This window comes from Lissotriton helveticus, chromosome 5_1 (genome assembly GCF_964261635.1).
Source record: "Lissotriton helveticus chromosome 5_1, aLisHel1.1, whole genome shotgun sequence".
NCBI lineage: Eukaryota > Metazoa > Chordata > Amphibia > Caudata > Salamandridae > Lissotriton > Lissotriton helveticus.
In genome coordinates, this window is record NC_136065.1 from 1,448,886,841 (window position 1) to 1,448,903,245 (window position 16,405).

Consider the following 16,405-nt stretch of genomic DNA (forward strand, 5'->3'; position numbering starts at 1 on the left):
CATCGTCTCGACGTCTGGCCAAACACCGCTCAAGGAATCTCCTTCCTGTGTTTCCTTCTCCCCCCCCTCCGAACTTTTACAACTTCCTGTGCATTGACAATAAAAACCGGCTCAGAGATAGCCCACTATATACAGCCTCCCCGCCTGTTATTCCGGTCCGCCTACACCCCACGATCACAGGTGGTGTCAGAAGTGGGATCGTTCGGAAGCATGGAGGCCGCTGTAAAGAAACTGGCGGAGACACAGGAGCAGTTGGGGAAGCTAATGGAACAGTTCCTCAAGACGGCCGAGGACGACCGAGGACAGTTACACGATGTCCTTAAAGGCCAGGGGGCAGCCCAAGATCAGGCGTTGGTCAAACTCACCAACGTACTAGGCCAACAAAGACCTGTCGCTTCCCTTCCCTCGGTGGTCCTCCAGAAGTATGTACCGGGAGAAGACCCGGACTTCTTCTTCACCAATTTTGAGCGGCTGGCCCAAACCGCGGCCTGGCCCCCTGACCGTTGGGGGCACTATCTGGGTCCTCTTCTAACCGGTGAATTACAAGCGGCATACTAACAGGCCAATATCCAGGGACAGACCCCTTATTCTGACATCAAAACGTGCATCCTGAAACGTCTGGGTATAGACGGCGAAACCTATAGGGTGAGGCTGCGTCAAGCCAAAGAAGGGCCCCAAGAAACACCACAGGCTCTGTCTTTTCACATCAAGGTCCTGACCGATCGGTGGCTGCGACCCGCCACGGCCTCAAAGGAGGACATTCTCTCCAAGATATACCTGGAGCAGTTTTTGGCGTCTCTACACCCTTCCACCCAAAAATGGGTTCGCCAGCACGCCCGCCTCACACTGGAAAACGCGATAGACATCGTCAGTGCCTACAGCCGGGCCCAAGACTTTCAGAAACCGAAAGACGAGCACACCCACCGATCCCAAACCCATAACCCCAACCGGGCCCGAGGCCTCTTTTGCCCAGGAAACCGGAACCCGCTCCTCTGTTCCCTTACCCTGTTATGCCTTGACCACCCCCACCCGGACCAGTGTTATCACTGCGGGGGATATGGACACATCGCCAGAGTATGCCCCCAGGACGAGGAACCAATGGAGGTGGGTCTCGCCCAGAACTTTGTCTGCCTCCCTGCGGAAACCACTCCTCCCAAATATCACTGCCCCGTGAGAATCGATGGACACCCAGTTCTAGCCCTTGCTGATACTTGCTGCAGACAGAGCGTGCTCCGGCCCCAGGAGCTCCCAACCCCGGTGGGACCAGTGACTGGTACAGTAGCCATCCAGTGCGTACACGGTGATACGAAACTGTACTCTACCGCCCGGATTAAGGTTCAACACCCTATGGACCACGGAAGCACGCTGACTGTGGGTCTTGTACCCAATCTTCCGGAGCAAGTGATACTGGGCAGTGACTACCCTGGTCTTCCCCGTCTTCTTCATGACACTACCACCTCCTTAGAGAAGTGGTGGTCGGAAGCTCCGTTTCCTCACGGCCATCCATCCACAGAAACAACCACCAGACCGTACAAAACAAAAACCTAAAAGAAGAAAGAGAAGAGGAACTATGCTACAGCTTTTCCCATTCGTGTGGAGGAGCACCCCTGGGAAACAGACAGGGAATTCCGCGCTGCACAACAGGAGGATCCCGTCCTGCAGGTTGCATGGGGATGTGCCCTGGACAATGAAGACCCCCTACAAGTCGGTCCTTACTTCTATAAAAAGAACGGCCTTTTGTACAGAAAGGGGGGGGGCAACAAACACCACAGTTGATAATCCCGGGGCCCTTCCATGATAAGGTGTTGTTTCTCGGCCACAGTCACCTACTGGGGGGCCACTTTAGCGATGAGAAGACCGGGCAGGCGATCCTGGAAAAGTTTTACTGGCCAGGCGTCTACCAGCAAATAAAACAGTACTGCCGTGCCTGCCCAACCTGCCAAGAAAATAGCAGATATCGGCCCCCCCAGAGTGCCTCTTCAACCCCTACCCCTTATCGACATACCCTTCAGTAGGGTGGGGATGGATATAATAGGCCCCATGTTACCCTCCTGAAGCGGGTGTCGATATGCATTAGTCCTCGTCGACTACGCCACCCGTTTTCCTGAAGCTATACCCCGACGGCAACCCACCACCCAGAACATAGCCAAGGCCCTAATCTCGATCTTTTCCAGGGTAGGCTTCCCTAGGGAAATCCTGACGGATCAGGGGACCCCCTTTGTATCCGCCCTCATGAGACAGGTATGTTCCCAGTTAGGCATTAAGCAGATAAGAACCTCCGCTTACCATCCCCAAACGATGGGCTTGTTGAGCGCTACAACGCCACCCTAAAGACTACCTTAAAAAAATTATTGGCCCTTGAAAGCAAGAGGTGGGAAAAGATGTTACCCCTAGCCCTGTTTGCTATCCGTTGCAAAGTCCAGAGCAGCACGGGGTTTTCGCCTTTTGAGATTTTATATGGGCGTCCCCGCGAACCCTGTTAGACATGGCCAGAGAGGCCTGGGAGGCCGAACCCGAGTACGTGGAGAACCTCAGAACCCATCTGGCTCAAATACGGGACATTGTGCGGCAGAACATGGTGACCGCACAAGCAAACCAGAAACAGCAATATGATAAGGGCACAAAACCGCGGTCCTTTCTCCCCGGAGACCTGGTACTCCTCCTGATGCCATCCTCAGACCACAAATTGCTGGGTCAATGGCAAGGCCCCTTTTCGGTCCTACGGCAGGTGACGCCGGTTACCTATGAGATAGAAACAGACCCTATCCGGCGTATCACCCAGATTTACCACGTGAACCTTTTAAAAGAGTGGGTAGGCCCTCGCCCCATTCTCTCCATCACAGTACCAGAAACCGCCCTCTCCTACGAGGTCTGTATGGATTCAGATTTGACAAACAATCAGAAACAGGAACTCCATACCACCTTGAAGCCGTTACAACAGGTGTTCTCCTCCTACCCTGGCCACACTTCTGTTATTGAGCCTGCCATCATTACCGAACCCGGTAAAACAGTATGTCAGCATCCCTATCGGGTCCCTGAGGCCCGCAGACCCTTATTAAGGATGAGATAGCCCAGATGCTACATATGGGGATCATAGAACCCTCTGTTAGTAGTTGGATCTCGCCTATTGTGTTGGTGCCAAAACCTGACGGGTCGATCAGGTTTAGCATTGACTTCCGCGAGGTTAATAAGATCTTGTCCTTCGATACCTACCCTTTGCCTCGGGTTGATGAGATGATTGAACACATAGGGAAGGCCAAGTACATCAGCACGCTCGACCTATGCAAGGGTTATTGACAGATCCCTTTGAGAGATGAGGACAAAAAGAAAACAGCGTTTTCCACACCCGAAGGATTGTATCAGTTCACCGTGTTGCCACTTTTCAGAGGGCCATGAACCAGGTGTTACGGCCTCATTCCCAATATGTGGGGGCCTATTTGGATGACATATTCATCTACAGTGATGACTGGGATCAACACTTACGCCAACTACAAGACGTCATCACCTCCCTGGGTTCCTTTGGGTTCACCATTAACCCCTCAAAAATCACATTAGCGGCCCAAACAGTCAAGTACCTGGGTTACCTGTTAGGCGAGGGAGTTATCCGATCCCAAAACAATAGGATCACCGCATACAGTCAATCCCCTTTCCCCAAACACGAAAAGAGCTTTGTGCATTTTTAGGCCTCTTAGGATACTATAGGATATTCATCCCTAACTTTTCTCAGACCGCAGCACCCCTAACCGATCACCTTAAGAAGTCTACAAAGACGGAAGAGGCACTAAGGCAACCTGACCCCTCTTTGCTACACGCATTCAACACCCTTAAGCAGTCCCTGATGTCTGGTCCAGTGCTCATCAGCCCGGACTATTCCCAACCCTTTATTCTCCAGACTGACGCTTCAGAGAAGGGCTTATGGGCTGTCCTCTCTCAAAAAGACCACAACGGAGAGGAACGACCCATCCTCTTTTTGAGCAGAAAGTTGTTTCCCAGAGAGATGAACTACGCCGTAGTCGGAAAAGAGGCTCTGGCCATCAAATGGGCGGTGGAAAGCCTCCGCTACTACCTGGACGGACGAGACTTCATCCTGTACACCGACCATGCCCCGTTGGAGTGGATGGCCCGTAACAAGGGACACAATGACCGCGTCCTTCGTTGGTTCTTATCCCTACAGCCCTTTAGGTTCAGGACTTTACATCGGAAAGGCGTTGATCAGGGGAACGCCGATTATCTCTCCCGATACCCTCTCCCTCCAACCCGATCAAGAAGGACATCTAGGGGAAGGGGATGTGAAAGGGCCACGACCCGTACCTCGTCAGGGCCGCACCTTCCCCCAAGGTCCCGGGCCTCGCCGTTGGATCCTGTGGCGTCCATAGCAACCCGGACTCCACCACTCTCTCCTTCGTTGCAGGAACCAATCGCGACTAGCGGAAACCCGGAAGGACTCTCCAACAACCCCGGAAGTCCCTCCCACGACCCGGAGACGGAGCACGGAAAAGCCGGAACCAAAGAAAGCAGAGCGTTCAAGCAAGCGGACTCGTGGCAGGAGACAGCGTGCGGAGAACCTGAGGAGAAGAGCGGCGAAGCGGAAGAAGACGAAGTCTGGACCGAGGACTGGTGGAGTCCAGTGGAGGAGGCTGGAGAGCGGCCGCAACTCGGAGGAGAGTTGCGGCGGGGCATGTGAGTACTATATAGAGAGTGTATAATAGTGTATAAAGCAAACACGTTCACTCCTTGCACCCCTCACTGTATATATATTGTGTATAGCACCCGTATATTCATTCACGAGCATGACTGTATAGAAGAACCTCGCACCCGCCCATCACTCCGTCACTCTTCCGCCCTCCTAATCTTCCTCTTTCCTCCTCTTGACCCGTCCCCTGCCTTCCTCACGCTCCTTTCATCCCCTACACCCCCTGGTGTTGGTACAAAGCAACGCCCAATCCTAGATAGTCGGACTAACGGCCCCTCTTTTCTCTCTCCTTCCCATACCTCCGAGGAACCATCATCCCGGTGGGCAGCCGACTAGAGCCCATCGGAAGAAGCCCGCAACAGGACTTCCGGCCAAGCACCATCCCGAGGAACCATCAACTCGACGTCTGGCCAAACACCGCTCAAGGAATCTCCTTCCTGTGTTTCCTTCTCCCCCCCCCCCAAACTTTTACAACTTCCTGTGCATTGACAATAAAAACCGGCTCAGAGATAGCCCACTATCTACGGCCTCCCGCCTGTTATTCCGGTCCGCCTACACCCCACAATCACAGTCTCCCTCGCAAAACCAAGTCTTTTTGTGATCGATAATTTTGAAGTCTCCACAGTACGTTTTGGGGCATTTCCTGTCATGGGCACTAGGCCTACCCACGTAAGTGAAGTACTATTTTTATTGTAATACATTTGGAAATGCTGGATGGGCGAAAGTTTGTGGCGCCCCGCAGATTCCATAAGTTTCCATCAAAGAAATATTAAGAAATTATGTTGTTATTTTTTTACAAAGTACGAGGTTTGAAAGGGATTCTGAGTAACAGAACCTGGTGAGAGTCCCCCATCCTGGATTCCCCTGGGTGTCTAGTTTTCATAAATGTACAGGTTTACTAGGTTTTTGTAGGTGTTTGTTGAGCTAGGGTCCAAAATCCACAGCTAGGCACATTGCCAAAAAAGGCCCTGTTGTCACTGAAAAATGTGATGTACCCAAGTTACATTTTGGCCATTTATTGTTGCAGGCACTAGGCCTACCCACACAGGTGAGGTACCATTTTTGTCAGGAGACTGAGGGAATGTTGGGAGGGTGGAAGTTTGTGGCTCCCCGCAGATTCTAGAACTTTCCATCACAGAAAAGTGAGGAAAATGTTTTTTTTTTACAAAGTTTGAGGTTTGCAAGGGATTCTTGACAACAGACCCTGGTGAGAGCCACACAAGTAACCCCATCTTGGATTTCCCTGGGTATCTAGTTTTAAAAACTGTACATGTTTTCTAGGTTTCCCTGGGTGCAGTCTGAGCTGGGGTCCAAAATCCACAGCTAGGCGCATTAAGCAGGAGGCTCAGTTTTCACCTTTAAAAATGTGATGGGTCCATGTTGCATTTTGGGCTGTTTCATGTCGTGGGCACTAGGCCTACCCACACAAGTGAGTTATCATTTTTATCAGGAGACTTGGGGAAATACAGAATAGTAGAACAAGTGTTATTACCAATTGTCTTTCTTTGTGTTTCCGCCTTCCAAATGTTAGACATTGTGTAAAAAATAGGTCATTTTGAAAAATGTCCTCTAATTCACATGCCAGTACTGGTGCCCCAATTTCGGATATGCACAAATAACCACTGCTTCTAAACTCTATATATTATTCCCATTTAGGAAATTCATAGGTTTTGTTGATACCTATTTTTAGATCTCGCATAAGGCAGCACATGCGCTGCCTCTCCGAGGCATAAAGTAATATGTATTTGGGAGAAACTCCGCCTATTACTGCTTAATTTCTCCTGCCTCTTCCCATTTATTTAACATTGGCATAGCTTTTCTTATCGGGCTTATTATTGGCTGTAGTGGCGATGCCTCACTTTTGTTTATTTCGGAAACAGCACCGCCCAACTACAGTTTTCGGCCGCTTTCGTGGACTTTCCTTGTTCAGCTGTTGTGTTTAGGAACTCTTTTTTAGGTCTCGGCTGCACGCGCAGAAGCGCGTGTCCGCCGACAGCCTATTGTTGCCATGTCTCCTTTCCAGGAGACACTGCTGGCCGCGCGCATCGCCTTGGAGGCGATTTGAAACGAGCACGCGCACTCTCGCGCACTCTCACACACACACACACACAGAAGCGCCCATGCACGCACGCACGCACGCACGCACATACAGCCTCCCACACACACATACACACGCACACAGACACACGAGTGCTGCCCCCCTCGCCCGCCCGCCCCCCCCCACACCGCATCGCACACCGCACACCGCACCCCCCAGCCCTTTCTAACTTACCGGGGCAATCTCGGGGGACTCCGCCGCTGCAGCTCTTGCCAGCTCCTTTCACGGGGCTCCCTCTTGGTCAAGGGAGCCCCGCAACAGTCGCGTAACCTCCTGCTGGCGGGCCCGGGGTTCTCCACTGCTCACAGGAGCCCCGGGCCGCGATACGCATGCCTCCTCTTCCGGTCCTGACGCGGCCCCGCCCCCGTCACAGGCGACATTGCCTGACTTCCGGTGGGGATAGCGAAAGCGATCGGAGCCGGTCGCGCGCCCCTTACAAGTATTCCCAAGTGTAAGGCGGATGGGGCGCTTTCAAAAATGGGCTTGAGGGCAGGTAATGTCGAACGGCTTCAATGTTAAAATGAATGGGTCAAGTGATAAAAAAAATATGTCATACGAAAGTTGCATACAAAACAATTAAGTACACAAAAATACAATGTACGTGATATATTGTAACCGCTCCGTTCTCCAGGCAGATAGATGCACGTTCATTTTGTGCATCCTTACCAGCAGAGGACATTCAAGCCCGATATTCCTTTAAAAGCCTGCATGTTGGGTAATGTTAAAAGCTCTAAATTAAATGCTGCGAGACCTATTGCATTGTAAATGCTTGTTATTAAATTGTTGCTTGCGGCAATGGCAGGCGCTATTTGTGTTTATTTCCTGTGTGCAATGCATGTTTACAGTTTTATTGTGTTTATTACCTGTGCGCAATGTGTGCTTTTACTTTGAAACTGAGCGCGCTGCTTCACGGACAATGCGCTCGGATTATTCATATATTTCTTAACTTTAGCACTGAGCGCAGCACCTGCTTCAAGGACACTGCACACAGTGTTAAAGTTAAGAAATATATAAAGAAACCGAGCCTGGTGTCCGTGAAGCAGCTCCGCGCCCAGTTTTAAAACTTAAGCATTTGCAATGCAATCGGACCGATTACATTGCAAATGCTTCTTTTTTTCCTTCCAGAGTCTAAAGCACTCCAAGTCCATTAAGTTCTACTAGTGAACATCTCCCGCATCAGCCCTGCACCTGTCACTTTCCTCCAGTGAATAGCACAAGAGAGCTAAGCAGAGGGCGCTAATGCATTGCAAACCATGCCTGGAGCCGTCCCAGGATAATGTGACCACTAAAAACCAGAGCCTGGCGCTGAAGTTGCAGAGGCCGCCTCACCCCCACCAAAGAGGGGGGGAGGCTCAGGGGCCGGCGCCGTAACCCATGCCGTGCCCCCAGTGGAAAACCAGTTCTGGGCGCTTTAAAGCGCCCAGAAGCCAACCAGAGGGGGATGCCACCCGCCAAAAAAGCAGAGTGCCCAATGGTGCCAAAAGACGACCAATGGGCAGGTAGCGCTAGGTTTAAACCCTCCAATCAGGGGGCGCCACCTGAGCGCTAAGGTAGTAGGATTGGGAATATAAGTCGCCGCTCGCACAGGTAGCTCCTAACTTCGTGGAGCAGGGAGAGCGGCGCACCAAACGGAATTCTGCAGAGGAGGCCCGGAAAAGCTGTGCAGGCGAAGCTCTGTCGGGGAGAACGATCAACGTAAAGGCGAAGTGCACCTGACCATCGGACTGGGCAGCCAGGACTACGGTGCTCCTGCTGGGCGAGCAGTACTTTCTTCAGCAAGGACGCCCGACCTATCCACGGTACGGGAGATCTCGGTCTTTCAGGCGGCGGGAAGCGCGGCTCAGGGAATCTCTGAAGTGCGCGATGCACCACACCTACGGGAAGCCGTGATCACTGGGTTGTTTGGGTGACAACCTTCCGCCATTCATTGAGGAGCCCAGAGCGCCGCGCCAACTAGCTCGGCGAACGCGCTGGGAGTCCGGAGTGCCAGCGCAGGCTTGTTGTTGTGGACTCCCCCTACCCCCCTCCCAGGCATCCGGAGGAGTAAGAGGAACCCAGAGCGTCGCGCCAGCAAGACCGACGTGCGGTGAGTCTGGAGCAGCGATCCCCAATGGCACACCTGGGCCTGGCCCCTTGTTCACTGCTGTGCACACCTGCCTTGAACTGGGCTGCGAGGCCACACCCCAGGGGACATAGTGGACCAAGCGGCGGAGAGCCCTCGGCCGGAGCGCACGAAGGTACCGGCTCTGGCCATCAGTTACCCGCCAGAGGTGTGCTGCTAGGAGTTGCGGCCAGCCCGCGATCAGCTGTTGCTCCCGTGCATCGGGGAGAGTACGCGAGATAGACACCGGGGCCGAACGGCTCGGTTACGAGGCAGCAATCGGTCAGAGTGACGTGGGCACAAACACGAGCCTCTGGTCGTCAGGGGAATAAAAAGACACAGAGAACAGCGGCTGCATTCAAACAACACTGCGTTTCTGGACAGTGAATAACACTCGAACTTTGTAGTCATTAAGCAACCAGGAAAAAGATACCTCATTCCTTCTTGGTGCATCCAAAGGCGGCAGCACCCCGCCAGGAGTTATGGCTGAGGGTCAGCCAGTGGAGCTCGCGGAGCTATTCAAACGCATCCGCGAAGTGTCGGAGGTGCATGGCAGCGCTTGGCTGCAGCCACACCTGGAGCAAGCAGGAGGCGATGGCTCGGGAGCACAACAGGCGGACGAGGCCGGCCCTTCTTCACCCAAAAAACGCAGGATCACACCACAGAAGAAAGCCCCCAGGAAGAAGCCACAGAGGAGAGAGCAGCCGACCGGGGGCTTACCAACAAGGGCAGAGGACCACAGCGAGTCTACTAGCAGAATAGCGAGCGGTGAGCATATTATCAACATTGTAAAAGAATGTTTGAAACCCATGGCTCCCATGTTGCTTAAGGGTACAGGGCAGGGGGCAGAGGGGCCAGAGGAGCAGCGTGCAGATTGGACATCAGGCTAGCCCTGGCAATTGTTGGACCCAGGCTGGGCGCGACAGGCGAGAGTACAGGGACATGTAGTGCAAGCTGCCCAGGGCGAGCAGGGATCTCCAGTTGCAGCATGTGGATACAATAGTACCACAAGTACCACAGCACCCGAGGGTCCAGTTACTGACCCATATACCAGGCCTTCTCCTGGCCCGGCATCATTAACCACAAGAGCCACCGGCTTAGCTTGTCTTATCCCCTAGGCAGTCAAGGAGAGGGTATGGCGTAAAGAATTTATAGACATTTTTTCCCTGCTTGAGATCCAGCTTGAAGGGCTGGACCTCACAACTTGCGACAAGAAGGATGAGGACAGAAGGGAAAGGCGCAGCGCTAGGAAGGGGAGGAACTTTGACAATTGGCTGGATGCATTTAGAATTATGGCATGCATCATAGATTTATGGCTCTATGAGGCCAATATTCACTGGGCACAGAGGCAGTTTCCCGGGGATGCTTGCCTGGAATATGGCAAGGGTTTCAGGCTTAAAATGCAGAGACACCCTGAAATGGAATGGAATGAGGAGGATGTTTCTGGTTTTATACATAAGATGCTAGTGGCCAAAGAGGTAAAAGCTTGGGCGGGAAAAAACGACCAGTCCTTTCGGAGCTCCTACCACAAGGGAAGGGCAGGCCATTTCACAGGGCAAAGCATAGCGAAGGGAAACCCCTGTCCCCCAAGGGAGCCACGGCCATTTGCTGGAAATACGATGCCGGGGACTGCTCGTGGGGCGCCGCGTGCAAATTCCAGCACACGTGCTAAAGCTGGTGGAAGGAACTCGGCGGTGGCATGTCAGAGCACGCGCGAGCCAAAAAGGGACAAAAAAGACAAAGAAAGGAAGCTCTAGATTCAAGACAACAGGTGGGGGGGATCTGATAGACCTGCAAGATTGCCAGCTGGCCAGATCCCCAATTGACACACAACAGCTGCGCAGACTGGCTAACAAGTACTATAACAGAGTGGACGCACTGTCCTAATGGGAGGCTTTGAGGAAGGTTTTGTAATCCCATTCACGGGCCCTCTACCTCTAGAGGGGGCCAACAATCTAAAATCCGCAATGCAACACCCCAAGGTGGTGCGGGCCAAACTGGCTAAAGAGAAATCATTGGGCAGAGTTGAGGGCCCTCTCCCACCACATTTGCACAAGGGTATAGTTGTCTCCCCTCTGGGCGTGTTCCCCAAGAAGGAGCCAGGCCAATTTAGACTCATCCACCACCTCTCATTCCCTGAAGGGTCTTCCGTGAACGACGGGATCACCACAGAGGCTTGCTTAGTGGGCTACGCATCAGTGGACAATGCAATTGACCTGGTAAAGGAAGCAGGAAAGGGGGCACTGATGGCCAAGGCAGACATTGAATCCTCATTCCGCCTCTTACCCGTTCACCACTCCAGCTTTCACCTGCTGGGCTTCCAATGGGAGGGGGGCCTGTTTATTAACAAAGCAATGCCCATGGGTTGCACCATATCATGCACCTATTTTGAGCAGTTTGCCACCTTTCTGGAGTGGGCCTTACATGACAGACACCCAGGGGGTGGGAAACTGCATTACTTGGATGACTTCATGTTTACGGGCCCCGCAGGGTCTCCCACATGCGGGGACACCCTGGCTGCTTTTGAAGAACTGGCTGGGATACTCGGGGTCCCCTTAGCATCCGAAAAGACAATGGGCCCAACCACAAGACTTACATTCTTGGGCATAGAACTGGACTCAATAGCTGGGATGGCCAGGCTGCCTGAGGAAAAGGTGAAGGATTTCAGGGAGGAGGTCAGGAATGTGTGCGGCCGGAGCAAGGTGACACTCCGCAAATTGCAGAGTCTGATTGGGAAGCTCAATTTCGTGGCAAGGGTCATCCCCGCTGGGAGAGTTTTCGCCAGGCGCTTGACACAGCTGAGATCAGGCATCACCCACAAACACCACCACTTCCGGCGAGGGGCTGAGGTTAAACAGGACCTATCTATGTGGGATGAGTTCCTCAGAAACTTTAATGGCATCTTGATATGGAGAGAGGGTTGGGTGACAGCCAGACAGATAGCCCTTTTCATTGATGCTGCGGGGAGCTTGGGCTTCGGGGCGGTCATGGGAAAAAGGTGGTGCGCGAGCCAGTGGCCAGAGAAATGGCACAGGCAGGGCACCACTGGTAATATCACATTTTTAGAACTTTTCCCAATAATAGTAGCATTCACAATATGGAAACAGGAGCTAAGAGACATGAAGCTGACCCTGTGGTCTGACAACAAGGGGGTACTACAGGCCATTAACAAAGGTGCAGCGAGGTGCCCTGGCACGTTGAGGCTAATGCGACAGTTGACTAAATTACAGCTGGTGGCGAATCTGGAGCTGAAGGTTCGCCATGTGCCAGGGGCGGAGAACACGGCGGCGGACGCCCTTTCATGATCTCAGATGAAATGATTCAGAGAGCTGGTGCCAGGGGCAGACAAGGAGATGACCCCTTTCCCGGCATATCTGTGGGACCTGGGGGGATAGATCTATCCGCACTGGTAAATCACGCACTGACCCCTGAGTCAACTAGAAGGTATAAGAAGTATGCAGCCACAGTAATGAAAATTGGGGGCATACAGTCACTGAGCGATAGGGATGGAACACAGACAGCGGTGGAGAAATTTATACTGTGGGCATTTGATAACAAAAGGACAAGGTCATGGGCACAGGCCCATTTGGCAGCCATAGCCCATTTCACTAAGATCCACACGGGGGAGGATCCCACAGCGTCCCTATACCTCAAGGCAGCACTGAAAGGGTGGAGAAGAGCTGAAGGGGTAAGGGCGGACACCAGGCGCCCCATTGATTTGAAAAAACTGGGCCAGCTACTAGAAGCATTGGTATGGGTTACAAAAGACAGTTTCGAACTTCAACTCTTCAGGGCAGCCTTTACCACGGCATTCTTTGGCGCCTTCCACTTCAGCGAATTGGTGGCGCCTAATAAGCGGGGCCAGGCCCAATGGTGCCTCCAGGCCACAGACATCAGACTCTTAGTAAAGGCAGTGGAGATACTCTTAAGAAGGTCAAAAACTGACAAGGCAGGAAAGGGCGCGGTCATACGGCTGCAATGCATTCCAGAGTCCAGGTTCTGCACAGTTTGCTGTTTGGTGAAATATATGGTGGCCCGCCCGGCTGGCGAAGGACCACTCTTCAAACACCTGGATGGGTGCAACCTAAGAAAGTTCCAATTCACTGCAGTAATGCGCCAGGGCCTTGCGAAAGCCGGGCTCCACCCTGAGTCCTTTGCTCCCCACTCTTTTAAAATCGGTGCAGCCACCTTGGCATCGCAGCATGGCATGCCAGAGGAAAGGATTCAGACTGTCAGCAGATGGCGGTCTCGAGCCTACAAGACGTACATCCGGCCTCAGTTTTTCTAGAACAGAACAGGCGTTGAAGGGGGCGGGGGGCAGTCACTTTGGGATGCCGCACGGCTGGGTGAGCATCAAGCAGGGCAACCTTGGGATGCCGCACGGCAGGGTGTCAGAGACCATCCCCTCATCGCCCGCAGACAAAGGACCCTGTGCTGCTGCAGGCCACCTTATTTTGCAATTCTTTTTTCAGCAGGAAGACGCCCCCAGCTGGTATGGGTAGTGGGCCATTACTTTGTGTCCAGGATGGAGACATGGTGGCAGCAGTCGGGCCACAGGATGGCGAGCTAGCCCAAAGCAACATGCATCCGCTGGCTGGGGCAGCCGGGGATGTGGAATCAACTGCTGGCAACACTCAACAACCTACTGGCAGACTCAGCATGGCATCCAGACGTCCTGATCATACATCTTGGTGGCAACGCCTGGCCCAAATGGGACGCAAAGCATTATGGCGGGCCATTCAGACGGACCTCACCAGGGCAGCTACATGGTTCGGTGGCACGACGGTCATATGGTCCGAGATGGTTAGCAGGAGGCAATGGAGGGGCGCAGAGTCCAATAAGGCGGTGGATAATGCCAGAAGAAAAGTGAACATTGCAATGCACAAATTCTGCAAGACCAACGGGTTGGAATCAGATATGGCCTAATCGATCCAGGATGCCCAGAATTGTATGGGCCAGACGGGGTACATCTCTCTGGCATAGGGATAACTTGTGGGGCGCAATGGCTCTCGCAGGTTGCAGATAAAAAAATGTTAAAAAATTATTTTCGTGGGGGAGCCGCAGAAAGACGTTAGCCTCCCTGCGGCGTGGCGGAAATTGGTACAATGATTGGCTAAGGAGACACACCGACGGGCGGTGTGTAGGATGAGGGCCACTCACTTTTGGATGTCGCACGGCAGGGTTAGGTGGCCGTGCCAAGGAGGGGAGAAGCAAAAGGAGACGGCGCTCGCGGTCCAGACCCGGCCGGATGGCAGGGCTCAAAAGGTAGCGAGCTGGGGGCCTAACTCCAGAGAGAGAAGCTACCCTCCACTACACGCAGAGGGCGTGGGTGATCAACCAAATGGTGATTCCAGAAATAACCAACAAAGAAGACTACCAAGGACTAACAAAAGGAACTGGTTTGGGTGTGCCATTTGCGAACTGATATGTACCACAAAAGTATCGGCCCAGATTCGGCCCAGGATGGTTTATGACATGCATTATTTATGACCAACCTACGGCAGTTCGCAAATGACAAATCCATAACCAGCATGTGTACAATCCTAATAAAGCTGCGGCCAACAACGACCACAATATATACACGCATTGATGGCTAACTTTATTGTGATGATGGTAGGCGGGCGGGGGGCATACGTATGTCTTCCACGAAATGGGCACGGTGCGAGGGTTATTGCAGAGCCGCCTCACCCCCCTGAAGGGGGGGGAGGCTCAGGGGCGAGGCAGACGGTCAGCGACTCATGTGGGAGACAATTACTGGTTTCCTTGGCAAACTTTCCACAACGTAGGGCTAGGAAACCAAGAGCCACGCAGCCGCCCTTCGCATGTACTCAGCCTCTCGCCAAGTCAAACACCGCCAGGCACTGTAACTGTTTATGTGCGAATCATCGCCTGTGCTCACCCGAAGTACTCCGCATTTCGCTCGTGTTTGTTTTCACATTGAAATTAAATGGGAGATTAAAATGATATTCCTCTTCGATATCCAAGATTGACGATATCAGCATCTTGCAAACAAAATGTTACATTTCTGTTCGTAAGTGTTAAACTGACAGCATGTTAACCATAACTGAAACTATTATATTACGTTTTCTGTGCAGTACTTTATCGTGCTGTGACTAGTGGCGTAGCACGCAACTATTCCCCTCACACAGAATGTGGGGTCCTGAGTTTCCCATATATCAAAGATAGTGATTGGCCTTGGGCTGATTGGGGACCCCTTGGAGAGGTGGGGGCCCCCTTGAAAGGCGGGGTGGGGGCTGTATTACGCCCCAGGCTGGGACAGGAGCCGTCACGCTGATCTAGTTTGGTGTTTCCTCTCATTGAACACCAAAGAAGGTAAAATCTCTCCCTCAGGAGCAGAGAAGGCAGAGAGCCTTCGTGGCTGAGGAAGACTGGCCCTTACATGTATCGTAGTAGTGTACAAGTAGAGTGCAATGCACAACACCCGCAATAGTGTGCTGCTGTACTCGTCTCCCTTCGAGATGTAGAACCCTTGCCAATGCAGACACAAGCCTCTGTTGAGTTGTCGTCACTGTCCACAGTGTTGGACTCTGCGAACCAGTGAAAGGGGCTCAACACTGGGCACTTTGTATAGGCGCGAGGTAGGCGACTTCTACACACTCGTCAGAGTGGAGGAGTACACTTTGGCCATTTGCTCACTAGTGAGGAGGCTATGTAACCAGTGCTACTCTGAGCAGGACTAGAAGCGTTGTGCCAGGCGTGCGACTTTACACTGGGAAGAGGGTGCGGCACAAAGAGTGGATTCTGTTCTGGTGGCCACTTGTGGACATTGACAGAGTGGCTCTGAAGTAGGGACAATCTTACTCTCTACAACGGGTCCCCTGAGAACAGTCCAAGGGTGAACAGATTTAAAAAATACAAAAATTATCTGGTAAGGCCAGGAAACAGTTGGTCAAGACAACAGACATTTAAGAAGGAGAGTACACGGGTGCTCAACTCTGACTTAAGTGTCAGTCACCATTGTAAAAGATTCTGCTGCATAGAGAAACATTTATTGTCTGCACAGGACAACCTTCAACTTAATATGTTTAAACAAACCAGGACAGACACATGAGTATACCTGTATAACAAGTGATTATCATTGAATTTTACAGTGAAAACTGTTCTGAAGTCTTCAGGAAAAAAAACTGTTTTACAAAACAAATCTGTTTTTTTTACAGTTGGTTACGGAGTAGATCAAAGCTACGTTATAGTACTGGAGAGTCCGTCTGCTACTTAAGCAAGTGAAGGGTTTTGACAGCCTTTTATTCAGCATCATGGTGTTCAGGACAGGTTCGTTCTGTAAGTTTCAAGCACAAGCTCTTTTCATCTTGTGCACCAGATGTCTCAGTTGGAGATGAGAATCAGCTCACTGTGGGTGTGGCTTATGGGCATTGCGAAGTGGCAGTGGGTGACTTGCGAGCCTGTCTCCAGGGCGAAGGGCCCGCAGGCTCGCTGCTGTGTGTCTGGTTGAGGCTGGTACAGTTTGGGTATTGTGTATAAACCATACATTTTT